The sequence below is a fragment of the Harpia harpyja genome, chromosome Z (genome assembly GCF_026419915.1).
Source record: "Harpia harpyja isolate bHarHar1 chromosome Z, bHarHar1 primary haplotype, whole genome shotgun sequence".
NCBI classification, from domain to species: domain Eukaryota; kingdom Metazoa; phylum Chordata; class Aves; order Accipitriformes; family Accipitridae; genus Harpia; species Harpia harpyja.
In genome coordinates this window covers 31,630,274-31,651,168 of record NC_068969.1, presented here as the reverse complement: position 1 = coordinate 31,651,168, position 20,895 = coordinate 31,630,274, and the positions used below count along the sequence as shown (strand labels likewise).

At 47.3% G+C, this 20,895-nt stretch overlaps 1 long non-coding RNA gene across 3 annotated transcripts in view; it reads right to left on the bottom strand.

Annotated features, from left to right (window-relative positions):
- Positions 1 to 8,649, bottom strand: part of LOC128136562 (uncharacterized) — a 131,176-nt gene extending 122,527 nt beyond the window's left edge. Inside the window, exon 1 of one of the 3 annotated variants that reach the window (XR_008233411.1) lies at positions 8,573 to 8,649. This is a non-coding gene — a long non-coding RNA (uncharacterized LOC128136562). Of the gene's footprint in view, positions 1 to 161; positions 538 to 4,031; positions 4,106 to 8,572 lie in introns of those variants that run through there. The other 2 variants (XR_008233412.1, XR_008233413.1) reach the window with 2 other exon arrangements.
- Positions 8,650 to 20,895: the final 12,246 nt, after the last annotated feature.

The window sequence follows — 20,895 nt, the reverse complement described above, 5'->3', positions numbered from 1 at the left end:
GGGGGGAGGCGGACGGAGGGGGGGGCGGCAGCGCGGGGACAGCTGCCTCCCCTCCGTCACTTGCCACTTGAACGCGAACTCCACGGGTGGAATAGGAACAATAAATGCCGCCCTCTCCCCTCTCACGCCCCCCCCCTCCGCCCGGCCCGGAAACGCGTTACCTAATATCGGCCTTTTACAGTGAAAAATACGGGCGCGTATATTCCGCTGCGCATCTGCACCGCTGCCCCGAGGTGTTCAAAATACCACCGAAGTTGGCGATTTCACGGATTTCGGCCAAGGATAGGTAAATAAATAAAGGTATACATAAAAGCACTCATAACGCTCAGATTTGGGGTGGCCACGGAGACGAGACAGCGCGCCGGGTTGGAAATAAATAAATGCATGAAATAGATCCAATTCTTCGTCTTCTCATTTTTTTTCCCCCACCCTCGTCGTCTTCCCCCCCCCGCTTTTAATACCTAGACTCCTCTAAACAGAGTATTCAGCATTTTACACTTAGATTTTCTCCCTCGTCTCTTCAGCCCTATCTGCCGCCTTTTCAAAATAAGCGGAACTGCGTATCCCTCTACACGTGAACATATATGTTTTGTCATTATTTACATATTATTTTAGAAGTGTGGAGATGGAGGTATAGAGGAACACCTGCTTGTTTGTGTTTTTTGGGTTTTTTGGTTTTTTGTTTGTTTGGTTGTTTTTTTTTCCCTCCCGCAAGACTTGAATACTGAAACGAAAAACTGTAGGATGGCAAACACATAATATTAGATGAAGTAACCGAAATCTGGCATGAGAAAATTTTTTTTTTTTTTCAGTAAGGAAAAAAGCAGAATTTGGAGTTTTCTGCCCACATGTGCACAAAAAAAAAAAAAAATCTGAATTCTTTACACAAAAGCTTCCAGTGCGGATACACCCTGACGGTACACCTCCTTTGGAAACAATAAAGAAAACCCCAAAGCCATACCCCTTGTATCTGGTTAAGAACATCTGCCCTGATTAGAGGTAGAAAGGTAGAAACCAAGAGGAGCGGCGAGAGAAGAGGGGGGTGAGAACGGCAACACTTTCATCCAGACTTCAAATAATCGCTAAATGGTGAGATTTCCGGGGAGTGACGTGCAGCAAACTCTTTGTCAGAGGCGTTTTGGTGAGGATGCAGGACGCCAACTTCAGCACCAGCCCGAGACCAGTGACCAAAGCAGCTGGGTTCCCACGCACGGCGTGGGTTTTTTTGGCTTTCAGCACTGGCAAGAAGGGGAAGGAGCCCCATTTTCGCGATGGCTTTTTTGCTCTTTTATTTTCGTGATCAGTTCATACCTGGGCATAAAAATAACCCGTCAGTAAAGGCGAGGTTTGTAATCACGGTTATTTCGCTCTTTTCCACAATTACGGCCTCACAGAGAGAAGTTAACCTGCTTTTTTTTTTTTCTTTTTTTTTTTTAAATTTCTGTCTGGAGGCACGGGGTTTATTCTTCCTCCTCCTAGCCACCCCCACCCCCCCCGCTTTTGCATCCCCTTGGTGGGACGGCCCCTACTTGTGAGCGGGGGGGGGTAAAGGCGAACAGGACGCGGAGATGGGGGGGGCGGGGGGAGACGGGACCCTCCGCTTCTCTGCGGGGCCTTTCCCACCCCCAGTTGCTCCCCCCCCGGCTCTCCCCCCCCCCCCCCCCGGTCCCGGCAGCAGGGGGACAGCGACACCTGCCGATACACGCCCGCGGGCAGGAGCGGGCAGGAACAGGCAGGACCCCGCGTCGGATGCAGTTCCCACTATCACACGGCTCCCCCCGACGGGAGCGGGGCCCCCTCTCCCTAAATCCTACCCCTTCGCCGCCGCACCTGGGCTCTGCTCCACCAAAACAAAACAAAACTAGACAAAATAAAATAAAATAAAATAAAAGAGACCTAGTGGGAGTAACGCTGACCGGCTGTCTGCGGGCAGAGCATCCCCCGGGGGGCGGGCAACACTCCCGGCTCCCTCCTCCCCGCCCCTCCTGCACCCCTCGACCCCGCCAGGGAAGGGCACCTTCCACACACGGAGGGGGGATATTCTTTTCCCCCGCTCTTCGCATGTTAATTACCGGGGTCAAAATATGGTCTCGTTCTGTGGGTGCCTGTTTGAAGAAAAGCTGGGCTTGCGAACAGCGAGGGGCGGGGGGCCCTGCAATATCGCAGGGAACACATTCCAATATTCGTCCCTGCAGAATGGCCCCATTCTTTACTTAATTTGTACCGGTGTTGCATGGAAAGAGTTTTTTCTGGGAAGCACTTGCGAGCTGATCGTACGGAGCTTTACCTTTCCCTCATTCTCCCTTCCTCTTTTTTTAATAAAAGTAAAGAAAACGAAAGGTTTGATATTACTGAAAGGCAGTTTTTACGAGCATGAATGGCACTGAGGAGCTCTAATCGCGGCAGATTGTCAGGAGGAAGACGCACTCCCGAGAAGTTGGAGGGTACGTTTGATTGGATTAACCGCCACTGTTGTTGTTGTTGTTATTTTGGTAGTTCATGAGCCCAGCTTCCGCCAGGTAGGTGTGCTTCGATAAATGATTTCCCAGATCTCCTTCTAGGAATTTTGGTTGTCTCGTATCTCAACAGGCTGCGGGTGGAGAAAAGAATAAACCGGCTCTTTCGGGGGATTTTTTTACTGCACCTGCAGGAGTTTATTTCTTCTCCGAAGGAAAAAAAAAAAAAACCAAAAAACCAAAAAACCAAAAAACAACGAGCTGGGCTTTTACAGTGAGGAAAGGCTGTGGGCTCACGAACATCAATATTTGTATTAAAGGGTGACACGTGGCTGGTATATGCGGTTGCAAAAACACGCATGGTGTGGCTGCCCCTCCCGCGTTTTAGCTGCCGTGCTGCGGGTACCGGCGCGGGGCCTCACACCTCCCCGACAGCCCCCACCGCAAACCAACAAAACTTGTCTGCATCCCCCAGGTCCTTAAACCCGAGTGTAAATTATTCCCCCCACACACCCCCTCCCCCGGCCCCCCCAGCCACCGCATCGGGCCGGGCTGGCGGCATCGCATCTCCCCGCCGTGCCGTGCGGACGGACGGACAGACGGACGCCGCTGTTGGGGCCGGTTCCCACGCTGCCGGAGCATTCCCCCCCGCCCCCCGCCCCCGAGCCGGGACCCTCATTAAAACCTTGCCGTTTTGATCCGCATCCCTGTTGACAAAAAATTTTCAGAGCTCTCCCAGCGCATCCCCATCGCCGGGTTTTGGGGGGGCAGCGCCTGTCGGGCATACCACGCAGAGCCCCTTGCCCTGAGAGCCCCCCCCCGCCCCTGTTTTCTCCCCCAGCTTTTCAGTAACGTTGAGGGAATCAAGAAACGGAGATAAGGATGAAGGGCTGCCTCGGGAGATGCAAACCCACAGTCCCGCCGGCTCACGCTGCGGGACCCGGACGGGCTGGTGGGGGGGAGCGCGGTTTGCAGGACTCCCGCGGCGGGCGGGGGGGGGGGGGGACGACACACACACGACCACTCGCCCTGCCTGTCCCCCTTCCCTACCGCCCCCCCCCCCCCCCATGCCGGTGTGGTGCCCCACGGACCCCTTTGCGTGCGCGTCTTTAATGAGCTCATCGGTGACCCCCCATCAGGTGATCAGGCTTGTAATCCAATAGCTTCTGCTCGCGTAAATAAGATTTGTCACTGACGGTAAGAAATTTTTTTTGGGGGGGGAGGGAGGCCGGGGTGGGGGTAAGCGAGAGGGTGCTAAGGAGAAAAGAGGACAGCAGAGGAATCCCCCGCCCGGCAGGGACACCTCCCCAGTTCGCCCCCGACGCCGTCTGGGGCTGACGCCCCCCCCCCCCAATCCCGCTCGGCCCGGACCTCAACTTCCCCCCCCCCATGTTTTCAGGAGACCGACGGTGGAGGTCGGCGAGGGGATGGGGGCAAGGGGTGTGGGGGGGTTGAGCCCCGTCTCGCCCCCCCTGTCCCCGTCCCGAACCGGTTCTTGAGACGGCACGGCCGGGCCGTGCTGAGTCCCACCCCCCCCCTTCTCTCCCGGGGGGGCATCATCGCCCCGGTACTCACGGCTCTCCCCCCGCTCCGCAGCCGCTCTCCCGCAGCCCGGCAGCGGCTTCTCCAGCCCTGCTCGCCCGGAGCGGCCGGGAGGGGAGAAGGGACGGGGCGACGGAGGGAGGGAGGGCTTGGGGGGGGGTGGAGGCGGGGGGGGGCGGCCACGGGTGCTGCCCCCCACTGGCTGCGACGCGGCCCCCCCCCCTCCCCTTCGCCCCGGCGTTTCCCACCCATTCACCTCCCCCCCCCAATCAGATAGCCACGGAGGACGGGGGGGCACGTCTTGAGGGGCGGCCCCTCTTTCGGGACCCCCGCCCGGCGGAGCGAGAAGTCGAATCTCAGCCCATGGGACCTAGGGGGACTCGGGTTTGGGGTCAAAAGAAGGAGAAGTGGTTTCGGGCCCCACGCCGCCAGTGGGGCTGCCGGCGGGACTCAGGTGGGCTGGCGGCTGGGGCGGGGCATTCCCCCCCCCCCCCCCCCGTCCCTGTGGCATCGCCTCCCCTCCCTCCTCTCCTTCTGGGTGTTGATATTATTATTGCCACTGATAACTAACAGCTAATTAGAAAGGCCGCTGGAAAGGGAGGCCGGCAGCCGGGGCGGGCTGGGACAGAGGGAAAGGGTCTCGCCGGGAAGGTGGGGGGGGAATGGACTGGGGGGGGGCGATGGACCCCGGCAAAAGCTGGCCGTGCATCACTGCTGCAACACCGCCGGTTCCCGGGGAAGTGCAATTACTGGCAGGCCCTCGCTGTTAATGACAGAGGAGCCTTGATGAGCTGCAGCTCCTTCCCTCGTTACAGGGCGGGGGGGGAACGCTGGCAGCCCACCTACCTCCGAGGGGCTGGGGTCGGCGGGGGGCTCTCCCTGGACCCCCTCGAAACTTTCACTATTGCAGATATACCGATCGCCCCTCCGATTCCTTGGCTGAAGTTTGGTTGTTTTTTGTTGGGTTTGGGTTTTTGGTTTTTTTTTTTCGTTTTTCTCCCAAATGTTCATCGAAAACTTGTTGGCGTTGATACCCGCCGGGGACGATGCAGCACCACCGTGCCCGGCATCAGACCCCCACGTTTGTGAGTGCTACATCCACCACGAATTGCACACCAGAGATTGCATCATTCTCAGCCTGCTCCCCTCTGTAATGCAAATGCCGGCAAAATATGATTTGTCGTAGAGCTAATGGGAGCGGAGCGCGGTGCATCAGCAAGGCTGCGGTTTCGGTACGGTTATGCAAGTTTTCGCGTTTGTACAGAGTGAAAAGATAGCAAACACGAATATTTGTCAACGCATTTTGGGGTGTTTATACCTTACTATATCCCAATAAACAAATAACGTAATGAGAAATTGTATTAATGACATCGAAATAAAATTAATAGGAATTACATTGTATTTTAAAACAGACAGCACTAAAATAAAAATAAATCTTCGATGCTTTAGCGTAAACAAGAAAAAAGTATTGTAAGCGTCCTATATCGTGTTCAGAAATTGTCCTTACTTTCGTATCGATTTTGGTGTTGTGTAAAAATATTAATATAGTAAATACAAACAGCTAAGTCAGACTCGATTGAGAATTCCGACTATTTAAATTACCAAAATAAAAACCATCGAATAATGTTGTTCATTCTGATAAGCACGGACATGTTTTCCTTTTAATTTACTTATTTTCAAAACAGAAACTGAAACATATTAGAACTGACTTCCTTTTAAATCAGAAGGGTTGACATTAGCACAACCATCTGCATATTCTTGCCACTACCCGAAGAACGTAAAAATGAAAAAGCAAGCTCCTGAATTTGCTTTTTTTTTTTTTCCTTAACCTGTCTATTACCACCGCTATTGATTACATCTACTCACTTTCTCGTACGGACCATTCATTCTCTGGTGTCTGCATCTTTCTGAACGCGCTCACACTCAGGTTTATTCTTCTTCAGAGTGGTTACTAGATATACTGACAGCGCCAGAGTACTTTTCTTTTTTTAATAATGATACATAAGAATTTTTTTAGACTTCAAAAATCAGCTAAGCTCTTTCTGGGCAGGTCAGCTCCAGTGATGTTAGGCATCAGTTGCTGTCAAGCTCTAAGAATTCAAGCGGGGGAAAAGGGGTGATTATTAAGCATGGAATCCTCACCAAATTGGTTCTAAAGCCATTGAAATCGGTGCAATTGATTTTAAAGGGGCAGAATTTGGCCCAGTTGTTCAAGTTACAAGAGTAAGTGGCTGTTTGTTTTAAACTGTAGCTCTCAAGCTCATCTCTTGTTAAACTTATATATGTATATAAGGCAGGTAACGGCACGGTATTCAGCTTTTTCAAAGGAATTTAAGGGGGGCTGGGGGGTTTGCTGAAGTTAAAATTGTTTATTCCCAAATTTATTAGATAGTTCCGGTAGTGCGGTTGTGCGGAACATAATTATCAGAAGAAATAATCTTGCTCAGAGGTTAACGCCGTACAAATGGGGATAAAACATTTAACATCGTGCTTAATTATTCTGGCGAAGTGAAACGCTTTAATTCTATTTTCTGTCTTTCCTCTAATGATCTTCTCTCCCCAAAACTTTCCTCGCGAATAGCACACCTGCATTTCAGACCAAAAAGTAGGCCACTCGGAAAACCCTCTGTCCGGGCAGTGGCAGCGTGGGATCCGGAATCAGGGTGCTCGGTAGGTCCGTGGCACCCTCTGAAGAGAATTCGGATTAAAACAGGACACACTTTGTCCGTCTCTTCACTAGACGAAATCGCTTCCAGTACATCGTAAGTATAAAATGTATTATTTTTTTGTTGTTTGCTTAACTTAAGGTAGACTCCTGTCCTGCAGATGGTACTCAAAGCACAACTTCCATTAAGGCGAGGGGACACTTTTCCTGGGGAAGAACTGAGTACGGTCTCAAAAACGAGGGTAGAAAGTTTGGTGAGTTCTTTGGAAGTCGATTTTTTTTTTTTTTTAAAGTCTGAGTGGAGTGTTATTATAAAAACGTGCTTAAGTAGTAAACCGAGAACTTCTGAACACGCCTTGGCTGTGCACGTTTGACTTGAACTCTGCAAAACCGGGTAAGATCTCACTCCCACTGCAATTAATACAAGATGCTGCTGGGTTCCGCCACAGTAAGAAGGGTCCTTGAATTGCTCTTGCTCACACAGAGATACAATTCGGGTCTGCTCCATGCACCGCTCTGGAGGTACACCCCAAAACCCGGGGCTCCGGGGCGCTCACGGAGCCACGCAGGATGCCTCAAAAACGAGATGGGGGTTTCCCTGATAAAAAGGTACCAACCGGCTCATCCCAGCCGGGGATGTGAGGAACATCCAACTCTCCTTCCCTGAGCTCCAGTGTCCTCTTTCAGCCGAGATCGTTATTCTCACCAGAGGAAAACGATGAAGAGTTATAGGAATTGGTCAATTACTACCCCCCCCCCCCGCCGCCTTTTTTGGGGGGGGGGGTGCGCTTTCCAGACATGCTTAAAGGCGATCATTTTCCCCAAGCGGTGTAGAAACGACAGGAGAAATTTTTAAAAGTGTCTATTGTTTTCCCGCTGCGCCCCCCCCCACCCCGATGGACAACTAGACTTGCTGAACACCGGAGGGCGGGGAGTGGGGGGGAAATTATCTTAAAGAATGGTTAAACCCACAGGCGCAGTAAACGTGGACCTGCGGGGGGGGACCCACTTGGAAGTGGGCATCAACAGTGTGTAGGAGCAAGCCTGCAGCCCCCACTTCGGTGTCACACACCCCCGCGGGGATTTCATGTCCCTATAGATCTGCAGACATCCTGTAACGTGCCATACGGCACAGCTCTGCGGCTATATATTAATTATTAAGATATTATAAGAGGGGAACGCCTGAGTCACAAAAGGCAAGGAGGCGTTGAGGAAGCGTTCCCAGTCGAAGTTCCTGCCAGGTGAGGAAGCCCCCCCGACCCCCCCCCCCCCCCCGTGTCCTGCACGGACAGCTTCTCCCCAGACACCAGCAGCACGTTGCTCCCAGAAAAAAACCCAGTTTTTCCTCATACGCAGGTTGCCCCGAAAACGGGATGGGAAGGAGAGTGGGACGCAGGTAGACTCCGTCCAGACCAGGGAAAAAGTCTCTTTGCTTTCTCTTCTCTTTCCACAGCGAACACCTACGCAGAATGATGGACACCCCCTCCCCACCTCCGACGGGCACCGCGGGGGGCCCCCGCCAGACCCACTCCCCCCTCCCGCCCCGACAAATCCAGCGAACTTCACCGGAGTAAAACCGCCAGCGTTCAGGAAAACAACAACTACAACAACAACAAAAAGCACTTTTCTCTCCCCCCACTCTCCCCCCGCCGCACCCGGCCGGGTTAATGCCGGTTTTTCATCCCGACAGAACTGTTTCTGCCCGGTTTTCAAGCCGCCCTGAGCGGGTCGGTGCCCGACCCCTGCACGCCCCTCTCCCCCCCAACCCCCGAAGGGGTACGTATCTTAAACACGTAACGATAACAACAGCGATAACAGCGTACGACATTGTACTTATCACTATTATAAATCTTATTATTAATAACCACCATTAGCACTACCATTAAAAGAAAAGGACAAAGAAACCAACCTGCGGAGCGGAGCGGACCCCTCTCCCCGGCACAGACGGACGGACAGGGAGGGACCCCCTCCTCCTCCTCCTCCTCCTCCTCCTCCTCTGCGTCCCCCCCCACCTTTCCTCCCCGGGGCTCGGGCCCCGGTGGGTGGGAGCCGCTGCCCACCACCGGTCGGTACATCACGGGCTGGTACCGGGGGCGGGAGGGGCGGGAGGGGGGATGCGGCGGCGCGCGAGGCGCTGCTGCCCCCTGGCGGCACCGCGCGGCGCCCCCCACCCCCCCCGCTCCGCTCCCGCGGAAGCTGCGCGGAGCCGGAGCCAGCGCCCCCCCCACCCCCCCGCCTTCCCTTTCAGGCTTCCTCGGGGTTTTCACACCCGCCCCCCCCCCCCCCCCCCGCTGCCGCAGGAGCCGGGAAGGGAGAAACGGGGAAACAGCAGAAAAGGCAGGAAAAATTAATAATAATAAGGAAAAATTAATAATAAGGAAAAATTAATAAGGATTTAAAAAAGGCACGTAGAAGAGGCGCAGGTAAAGGCGGGAGAGAACAAACGCAGCCTTCCTCTCGGCCATGTCCGTGCCCCGCTGGGAAAAATTATTAAAAAAAAAAGAAAAAAGTCAGAATAAGCCTAAAAATAAAGGAGACTTTCCGCTTTCTAAGAGTTGCCCGAAACTTTGGAAAACCACCGGGAAATGTGGCGGGGCGGCCGGGGCGGCGCGTACCCTCCCGCGGGTGCAGGCTGGAGCGGGTCCCTCTGGAGCTGCCGGGGGCCAAAGCGAAAAAGAGGGATAAAGGGCGGAAAAGTGGAAACGGCGCGGGGAGCGGGGGGGGGGGGGGGGGGGGAGGTGCGAGGGGTGAGGAAAGAAGGCAGAAATTTTTGGGAAATGCAGTTAAGTGAGGCCGAGGAGAGGGGGTCGCACCAAGCGCGGGTGCGGAGGCAGGGACACGGCCGAAAAAGACATGAAATGAATGTGAACAATTACCTGCAGTGGAGAAAAAACCAGTTGTGTGGGTTGGTTCTTTTTTAAAAATCTTCTTCTTTTTCCTTTCCTTTCCTTTCCTTTCCTTTCCTTTCCTTTCCTTTCCTTTCCTTTCCTTTCCTTTCCTTTCCTTTCCTTTCCTTTCCTTTCCTTTCCTTTCCTTTCCTTTCCTTTCCTTTCCTTTCCTTTCCTTTCCTTTCCTTTCCTTTCCTTTCCTTTCCTTTCCTTTCCTTTCCTTTCCTTTCCTTTCCTTTCCTTTCTTTTTTTTTCCTCCGTTGGGTGCAAGCAGCGGTTCCATCAGCCAGGGCAGAAGCTCTGCAGTCCCCCCCTAGCCTGCCCCACGCTCCCTCGTGGGAGTTCTGCTGCTGTCCGTGGGGATACCCACTGCTGAGATGCAGCAGTAGCACACAATTTCTTGAAAACTTTTTTGGGGAAAAAAAAGTGGGTTTGAGGAATCGAGTGGAGCTCTCAACACTGCGTAGTGACATTTGAAACCAGCGGGACCCTGGAGGAAAGTTGACTCCCTGAACCGGGCAGCTCTGTAAAGTTAATTACTAAAACCCGAAAGGGACAATTTATTCCAGGCTTTATTGTAACCATAATTTATAAGCCCCCACCCCATGGATTCTTCTCCCATTGCAGGGAGAGCAGAACTAGATTTGCGAAAACAATACCAGGGGTGGCTCACGGTAAAAAAATTGCAACTCGACCCCCCTGCCAGGCCCAGTTCTTCCCACAGAACGAGGTGAGAGTTTGCAGATTCAGGTCTCTGTATGTGGGAGCTGTCTCGGTGCAATATGTGCTCCTTGTCCTTTGGGAACCACAGCTCGAGGAGTAAGTTCCCCCCAGCCACCCCTTTTGTCATCAGTTGGTGCTTTCATCAGAAAGTAGGAGGAAAACTAATTCTTGAAGGGAAATGCATGTTTATTCATGGAGATTAGTTTTACTGAGCCCCCTCTCTGTGACAGAGTTTTGCTGCTTGTCCTGGTTTCAGCTGGGATAGAGTTAACTGTCTTCCTAGTAGCTGGTACAGTGCTATGTTTTGAGTTCAGAGCGAAGAATGTTGATAACACTGATGTTTTCAGTTGTTGCTCAGTAGTGTTTAGACGAAAGTCAAGGATTTTTCAGCTTCTCATGCCCAGCCAGTGAGAAAGCTGGAGGGGCACAAGAAGTTGGCACAGGACACAGCCAGGGCACCTGACCAAAACTGGCCAACGGGGTATTCCATACCATGGGACGTCCCATCCAGTATAGGAACGGGGAGGTGGGGGGCAGGGATTCGGGGACTGGCTGGGTGTCGGTCGGCGGGTGGTGAGCAATTGCACTGCGCATCATTTGTACATTCCAATCCTTTCATTATTGCTGTTGTCATTTTATGAGTGTTATCATTATCATTATTAGTTTCTTCTTTTCTGTTCTATTAAACCGTTCTTATCTCAACCCACGGGTTTTGCTTCTTTTCCCGATTTTCTCCCCCATCCCACTGGGTGGGGGGGAGTGAGTGAGCGGCTGCGTGGTGTTTAGTTGCTGGCTGGGGTTAAACCACGACACTGCTACTGAGAGTAAACCACCAAGTTTGGGGCATCAGCAGAAAACAGCTATTTCAGATGCCAGCTGACCCTTTCATTGCAACTGTGATGAAGAATTGGGGTCTCGTTTCTGCTGCCAGGCCCTGCTTCCCACACAGCTCTTCTCCTCCTTTGCTTGTGATTACTTATTCCAAAACATGTGAAATAACTAGTTTTTCTTCCTAAAATATTGGGGTTTTTTTGTTTTGTCTGAATTTTCAGACAAACCTATAAACGTGAAAAATGTTTTCTCTGGTATTCATCAACCGACATTCAAAACTCAAGTGCAATGAAAATAAAGCTCTAGATTCCTGAAAACCAAATCATTTTCATTTGCCTAGGGATTGTTGTAATCAAGATTATTGCCTGGGCCAGATTTTTCTTCGTCCATGGATATGGGTACAATAGTCTTCCTCTGTGAGCTCATGTTTAATGGTTGTTAAAAGCAACGGTTAGATGTTCAGCTGCTTCTCCTGAACTGTATCAAAGTGCCTACCATATCATTTTGCCAAACAGAAACCAGACAATTAATGAAACAGAATTCAAAGTCCATTCTCTGTTACATGCTTTTGAAAGAGTAAGATCAAAATAGATGGACGTATCATGCAGTGTTTTTTTCCTGCCGTGTCCAGAGCAGCAGGGGTAAATGCTAGATGCTAGATGCCAAAAGGCTATATTAAGGCTTGGAGCTACTTTCCCTCCCCTCTATTCTTAGATGCATTTTTGAGGATCCCCAGGTTTTCCATATATTTAGAATAAAATTTAAACTGTTAGGCTGCAACGTAGACACTCACTTTCTCAGCCTGAGTCACTGCGACACATAACACCACCACTACTGTTGTTTTTGTTAGGTATTAAATTACTAATCAAATAAATTAATATGTTACAGGGGTACAAATATAAAATATCAAAGTTAAGTTTATGATTCCTTTTCTTTCCATTAATTTCTTTAAACTTTTACGTTTTGGACTATTTATCTTTTAGAAACATTGAGCAATACTGAGATTATGTATTTTTTATTTTAAGATTAAAATGTAGAGCCAGAACATATTCAGCTTTGCTGCCCCATACAGATATCATGCTACAACTCTTTCTTATGGCATATTGGCATCCTGAGAGATTCATGTTCTGACCCAGAGGTGATCTTGTAAGATCACTGCTGCTCTTCATGCAGTAAGGCCTCTTGACTTGGGGCATAAGCAATTACATGACTTCCACTAAATTCCCCAAAATCAAGAGAGGATCTTTAGTCCTTGAAGTACAATCCATGACACAAACCAGACTGTAACCATAATGACTTTTAAGTGAACACATTCACTTCACAAACATTTATGAGATTTAAAAATTCATTAAGCACACATTCCAAAATTCAGGTCATGTATTTTGTGATTTTACAAAGTGGATGAAAACAGCAGTTTATCTCTGAGGATGATTCCCAACGGGAAACTGAGAGTCTATCAGACCAACTGACTCATAACACCTTATTTCATCTGTGAAGAGATGAACACTTTTGTTGATGAAATTAGCTTCACTGGAAGAAGGAAGTATTTTAAACAAAATTACAACTACGTTGTCTTTTCTACTTCCTGATACTTGATACAGTTCAGATTTACAAATATTTGGTAGGCCAGAAAACAGCTATTAGTCACTCTCTGGACTGACCATCAGCTGAGTATTCCTGTAAATACTACTTTTTTTGGCTGCACCAGGTAAAATAATACCTATCAAACTTCCAGAAGAAAGTAACTGAAACAAGCACCTACCCTTAGAAAACACAGCTTTCTTCTTTTAAAAACATTTTTAACAACAAACTGATAATCCTTTCAATTTCCTAAAAGTGACTGCTTGCCTCCCTCACTGCCCTTAGAAACAGCTCAGCCTTTAAAACTCAAGGAAAAGAATGCAATTAAGTAAGCAACAGCAACTAAACCATGAAACTCTACGTGCAGTCTTTGCTCATGGAGGGAAAAGAATCAGATAGTCAAGTAAGAACTGTGTTGTTATTATTAGCATTTTTTTCCTAGGAAGAAATTAATACACTATGGTAATAGGCAGCAGTACTGGAAGACAGTGCTGAGTTAAATGGGTTATTTTGTAATTTATTTAGTAAAAGAAAAAAAGACCATATTTACAATAGGCATTTTTTTCACACTCATAGACATCTCCTGCTACATGCATTGTTCTTACAGATTGACCTCGATATTTTAAAATAAGTCTAGCATGAAAAACAGAGCTATTTTGGTATCCCTGAAGAATCTTTAATTTCTGCGATGAATGGTTTTGGTCTTGGCAAAGGGGCAGTGGTCTTCTTTCACTAGTGAAATTCAGTGTCGTTAACAATACAACTGCGTGTGATTTGAGGGACTGGATAGCAGGGTCTGATGGCCGGATCCAGCCTGTCCTTGGCATTTACTGGGGTTTCCAGCAGTGATGGGAACTATGAGGAGGTCTGGCAGAGAAGCAGACTGAGCAAGCTGTGGACATTTATTCCCGAGTATGTACCACACACTTTTCCCTAATGCCTAACAATTACTGATAGGTTTGTGACAAGCAACCACTCGCAGAGCGAGATCTTGGTTTGTTTGCAATCCCTCTACACTGCTCTGCCAAAAGAGGGACGTGGCATGCGTCGACCCTTGTTTCCTCCCAACATCCTTTCACGTTTTCCATTCTTCTCAGATGGTGCTGAAGGTTGGGTTTTCAGATCAAGACTAGCTGTTGACATTCCCCTATAAAACCTCTTTTTTCTCAGCATATTGCACCTGTGACAAAGGCAGCTTTTCACTACTTCCCACCATATTGTTACCATCCAACAGCAACAACAACAACCCCCCCAATAGATTGTCCAAACATTGATTCTCACATTTGCTACTGCTAGGTTATTAAACACGTTTGTTTGGCATTCAGCACGGGATTTCTTTCCTGTTGCCCACAGCTTGTCTGCAGACAGAGGTGACGCAGACTTCGTGTCCCAAATAAATCACAAACATCCATCCTTTGATCACACTTCTGCCTTCTTATGTGAAGTAGCGCGTTTCTTCAGAGAACTGCTCATAGCCTCCCTCCTCACCTTCACCCCTCCCGACTAATTAAGTCTACATTCGTCTTGTCCCCTTTGCTGAATCTACCTTCAGTCACTGACAGGTTTCTCCTTAAGAAGCCTGTGACCTCTATTACACACTCGCTGAGCTGCTTCTGTCTTAAATACTACATCCTGCTTCTTTCTAAACCCTATCTCTCGGGTCGCTACACCTTCTGGCTTCCTATCCCTCAGAGGGCCTTTGTTAAATATTTCTTTCCAGCTACACCCAACCTGACAAGCTCCTAGTGCTAAGACATTAAGAGCACCGTGAGCAGCATAAAGTGCATAATATCTTTAATTCACATTACCAGTAAACTTGTTTTTTCCCAGAAAATTAAATGGAAAACCACTGCTCCGTATTAGTTGCACACACAAGAAAAATGGCAGTTTTCTTCAGTGATAAGTCAGTAACATCATAAAACTCAACGAATTGTGTGGATTAGTCATAAAACCAGCACTGAGTCAGGTTTTGTTTTCTCGCTGTCTTTTATGTTTAGGTAGTAAGTTTAGTTCACTGTACAAAGTGAGGATGAACAATAAGATCTTGGCTTTTGATCATGAGATCAAAGATGGACCAGAGAAGACAAACCCCACTTCATATGATATCCCTCTGCGTAATCTTGCTTCTTTGTAAAAAAGAAGCGTAGGAAGCCTAAGTACTGAATGTTAAAATTGCCACTCTCCAGTAAGGTCACTGAAGGCTCTCTGTAGTAATTTGCCTTTTTGAAGAACACGTCAAATTCAATATGGCTGTTGTGCACTAAAAACTAGCTGCTGTGCCTTGAAGTCCACTGACACCATTGCTTTCTCAAGGAAAATGTGCTGGCAGAAGCTAAGCTGGAGTGATGCACCTGTGTATTTTTCAGCATGAGGGGAAACGCATGGCTTTCCTAATCCATCCTTGAGCTGATGGAAAGCAGAGGCAGCATCATGACTACCACCTTTCGAGTGTCAGGCAATGCAAAGAGCCACCTGCTTGTCCTCTGTCACCAGAACCTCTCTTAACATTATGTTCCAATTCTTCATCTTTTCAGTGATTTATTGGTGAATACTGCAGTTTCACCACTTAGGAATTGTAATAGTCACAGATACAAAGTCTCCCAGTTGGTTTGCTAAACAACAAATCCAGACCACAATTTGCAGGAAAGGGTCAAAATGCAGGCAAAGTTAGTGGATGCTGTATCTAAAGCTTTCTTTAGAAAAGCTTTCACTCCTCATGCTCATTTCTTCAAAATCCAAACTTTTGTGACTGGCAAAATCAGCTCTGGAGATTTATACTTCAGCCAGCATCCTCTATTACGCACCTTTGTTTTATCATCAATTTCTGTAGAGTGAAGACAATCTTTTTTGATGGTACTATTGTGCAAGTGCTCTTAGGCGGGGAAAAAAAAGTAATTTGTTCCTTCTTTTCGACTGTATGTTGCTTATTCTGCAGCCTTGCACAAAATCTGAACTGTTGACACATATCATTAGTTATTTATTCAACAACATACTCAGGCAATTTTGAACAGTTTTGCTTGTGTGCTATATGTTTGGGACCATATTTATTGTCTACCATGTCAACAAAAACACACCAAAAAATCTCATTCATGATACATTTTGAAATGAGTAATTTTCTGGGACAGCATCATGCTCTCTGCAACCAAAAATTGATGCTTTGCTGTGAAAACTATCTGATTTTATACACAGACTTTCACCCTCAGAACAAGTATGATGTTGACTGCAAATAGCAGAAGAGTGGCTGTTCCAAAACTCAGTGCTCTTCCTGTAATAATTTTTTTTTTTTAAGTATATCGGCTGTGTGATTGAAGCTACCTAGGACTATTTTTCAGCAAGATCTTGAGTTGTGAATGACAATTATTTTCATTTCTCAAAAGGTGTACATTACTGCCAGTAACAACCTTTTTGTACTAATCAAAGTACCAAGAACAGTTCTGAATCACTCATGATAAAGTCTCTATCTTTCTGTATAGCCCTAAATTTTTTTTAGAACGTCATGTTACTCGGGGCAAATTAGATAATGAATTTAACATCGATCTGAGACAGCATAGTGAAGACTTGGATGTATGATTAATCAAGAAGAAACTGAAGGATGGCAGTGCAACTAGTGCCAAATCACAGTTTCATGGAAAATGGTTTTAATCAAAAAAATGTGACGTCAGTTTTTATGAAATAACTGGGTTGACTGTTAAGAGTAACTGCATAGTTCTGCACAGTGTTGTTTGATTTAGCAATGCATAACAGTCTGACTGAAGACTATCAGGCTATCATTGAAGCCCACATTATTATGAATTAGGAACTGGTCAACCAGTAGACCTCAAAAAATTGGCGTTAGTGGAAAAACCATCAATTAACTGTCTTCCTGACAGGACTCCTATTGATTAATTGATGACTATCTTCTTTCCAATATTTTATTAACTATCTGAAACTAAATTAAAAATCACAACTGGCAATATTTGCACTTGATATAAGCTTTGGACAAGAGAGAAATAATGTTAGTTATAGGGGAGTCATAGAGTATATTCTAGGTTTGTAGCTAACTTGGGTCAGTCAAAGCATTTTCTATTACGCGCAAGTCAAATGCAAAATCGTGCATCATGGGACAACAATTGCAACCACCTGCAGACTGGTGGTTCTTTTGAAAAGCAATAACCTTGTTGAGGCTCAGAATCTACAGGCAACGCAACAGGAATTCTCATCTTCAGACTGCTGAAAAAAAGACAAATCTGTTCTCAAATAGTGATAAGAAATTAGTGTGTACAGAAAGATCATTTCGCATTTTCGTACAAGTCAGGAACAGTGTGTCACAGCCAGGACACTGTTTCGTGTTCATGTGTTCTCAGGTCCACCTTTTACAATGGAAGCTGAAAAATTGGAAAGCATGCCTAAAAACTATTTGAATACTGGGGAAAACAAAAACCTAGGTCAGGCACATAAATGTATATCTGCCTATCAGAAAAAAAAAAAAAGTCTTCCTTAAATAACATAAGTAGCTTTATAGGGAGAAATGTACTGAAGGGGTCTTCCCTGTAGGAGGGAAAAAATGCAGATAAAAAGCTGTATTTGTCAAGAACAGGCAGATATCTTCAATGAACAGAGGACACCACCAGTACAAGGGAAGAGAAGAGCTCTCTGAGCCTTGCTATCCTGCTTCTGAGATGTATTTTAGCACATTAGTAAGCTCAGTAGAGGCGATCGTGTGAAAATCTACAGCCCGCAAGACACAAGAAGTCAGCTGAGATGATGTCAGTTTCGGTCTGATTTTCTAACCTGAGGGGATCGCTTAAACCACCTAGCGTTAAACAATTTAGGAAGCTATTCCCTGTAGGCACTCAATAGTCACTGGAGGGAGACAGAGTCCTCCGTGAGAGCGTTGAGGGACTGTTTTCAGGAGGAGGTTTGTTTTTTTTTTACAGCTGTACGGGGTGTCCAGAAAAAGAACAATTTCCTGATGCTGGTGGTAAGGCAGCATGGTGCTGATGTGTGTACATTGCCTCTCCATCTCCTGCTCCTCAGCAGCCAGAGGCACCTGGAAAGCAATACGTAGCGAGGCAGGGAGGGGAAGAGGATATTCCAAAATTGTTGTCCCACGTGTCCCAGGAAGCAGAGCGGTCTCCAAGAGGAGGGTGGTCCAGGAGCAGGTGGTATTTCAGGTGCGGTGTCTGCGCAGAAGCCAACGAAGACAGTGTAATTGAAGGGCTAAATTCTCCTCTGGAACAGCAGCAGATGTCAACATGAATGGCGTGCCTGGTTATTTGGATGCCAGCTCCACAGCATAAATTTCAGGGACAGGAGTGTCAGACAGCCGGCCTGTGAGGCTCGGTTTCATCTGTCTCTGTTGTTTAGGAGGGAGAGGTGGCATTCTGCTGCAGGCAATGGGAGCCAAAGTGGGGGGGACAAAAGCTGTCAGCACAGCAAGAATCCAGCTTTTCTTCATGCAAAACCAAGATGTAAAATTATGTTCCTGTGAAAGCAAAAATTCCAGCTGCCAAACCACACGGTCCTCTATACAGCAAGAAAAATCAAAACATGTGTACACTCATGGAGAAGAATTCCTGTGTTTTTAGCGCACAAGCAGCCCATAAAGAGGCATGCCTCTCCCTCCCTGAGCACCCTTTATTTTGTGCAACTGTGAAATAAAGATCTCCGGGAACTGTGCCTTTCCTCTTTGCTGAATCATTCGCATTCAAAACATGATGTCCAAACTGCTGTCCAGACTGTGGGACTGAGCCCACACACTACCCTAGGCAGCCTGATGACCACTCCAGTGCCAACGACACGGCCCAATGGAAGTACTGTGCATGGCTACACCAGAGCTGGTAAGCCGCGCAGTAAATAAGTGACCCAGTAACACCAGCTCTGATCCTGCTCTACCTGAGACCCACACCTCAGGTCCAGGTTCAACAGCAGTCCACAAGGTAGTAATGGAAATGCTAAAGGAAGGTGGCAGTGGCAAGAAATTATCCCTCTGGATTTCCACTAAACCATCTCCCTCAAGATCTCTCTTCCGTGTATGCTACTGCTTTCTAAAACTGGATGTATTTGAAGAGGAGAGTCTTGTCATGCTTTAGACCTTCTTCACTGTCTTTTCTTCATCTTAACTGACATCTGCCAGGTGACTCTGGCCTCCCCACTTGGATTTATTTTTTTAGTGTCACCTCTGTCCTCTTTTCTTCTCATATAGAAACTTGTCAAATCCCATCGCCTCTCCCTCCACATCAGAGGACAGGGGAAAAATGGCATTGCAGTGTCTGTAGTTCAAACTAGTGCTGTGCTGTGACCCAGCTGTGCCCTGAGGAAATGCACACAGCCATATGCCTTCAGGTTTTCCTTACAGAGATGGTAATTCAGGTTGTTAGTTGATTTTATTTCATGACATAAAATAATACAAGCAGGTGAACACCCGCATAGATTTTCCCTGTGGCCAGCTTTTTTTGATATGGATCACCTGGTATGTTATCTTAAAATCATGCCCTCACAAATGCTATAGTGGTAAAAGAACAGACACCGATCATAAACTTTTACGTGCTACTGATTTTGCACAAAGGTGGGAATTTTGTATTAAGCTCATAAAGTCTTCTAGACATTTATATTTAAGTTCCATTACTGTGTATCATGAAAGATAACTTTAACTATAACATAACTATATACTGAAGCATAACCATATACTTAATTTGTATTATTTGAGCTTTATAAAATATGGAAACTATTGACCATATAGTGTTTAATTGCAAACCCAGATATAATTATGAGTGATCCTCAAAGTCTTTTCAAATACACCACGGGCTTCTTTGAAGAGAGAAGGTAATGTCAGCTCGTAAAAAAAAATGGAGTTTCCATCTCTAGATTCAGAGATTTACAGTAAGAAAGGACCATTTGTATCACATAGTCAGAGGTCTCTATTTCTAAGCTGTCGAAGGTCATGCAGGAAGACAACGTGAGGCATATTTTTACCAAAAGCTTTCCACCTGCGAGCAGCAATGCAGCAGCACTAGCAGTTTCTATAGCTGCTCTGCCTGATGGGAGCTGCTGTCGTGTGTCTGAGGGCAGAGCTGGGCCCATAGGGACTGCTAAGAGGCTGGGGTTTTACCTGCGGATCTATCACAAGAGTTATTAACACAACCACACACAGAGAGAAGAGCGCATGATTGCTTCCAGCAATGCTAAACTTCTTAGGGACTGCAGATCACGCAAACAGTGGGGTAGTATCACAACACCCATCCTCATCTCCCCCACTTTGACAAGTACCTGCTCCTGAAGAAGAAAAGGAGCTCCTGCTGCTCGCCCAGGAGTTGGGAATGGGAGTGCTAAGGAGGGACACAGAGTTAAGCCTCCCCCAGGGGCAAGAAGCTCTAAAATCACTCTTAAACTGCTTTGCCATTTTTCCTTTGTGGAACCTGTGCATCAGGAGCAGGGATGAAAAGACGAAGGGGTAGATCCCGCTTTTATGGCACGGCTTAGACCAACGGGGTCTGTGCAGCAAACCCGGCAGACACCCAAGGGAGACGCCTGGGTGCTGCTATGCAGAGTGCATTTTATCTGCCTGCAGCAATGGTCAGGCAGATCCTGAGGCCCCTGCTGATCATTAGGGAAATGCCTTTGGACAGACAGGTCCTGCTCCAAAGTCCACTGAAGGCAACTGGAGCCCTTTCCAACACCTTCAGTGAGCTTCAGCTTGAAACACACACTGCGGACCTGCCTGGCCAGTTCAAGCAACCTGGTTATATAGTTGTGCAGGGGTGTCTTGATGAAACACTTTGATCAGACTTTTATTTCATATTTCTTTGTCTACAAAGCTGAATTGATAGTCACACAAGTGGTGTGTGGTGGAGGACACAAGCCGCCAAGTCTCTCTGCCCCTTTGCAGAGGTGGAGGAAACTAATTCTACCAACCGAGAGGCTTCTCCATCACAGCATGCAAGCCAAGGCAAGTCTGACGTTCTCCCTTGCCACGAATACAGTGTATATGTTTACATTCATCTTTTCCTTACTTGGAGATTTGTAGCTGAAAAGGTCCTGAATGGATCAGGAGTCTTTTTGACACAGGAGAAAACTGAGACATAGATAGAATGCCTTGCCTGGGAGGAATTGTGGAATATTTATTCATTTAAATTTAAATGGTAATTAAGGTGAAAAAATTGCCTAGACAAGGCTCTAGGCATCTAACACATAGATGATAATAATAATAATAATAATAATAATAATATGA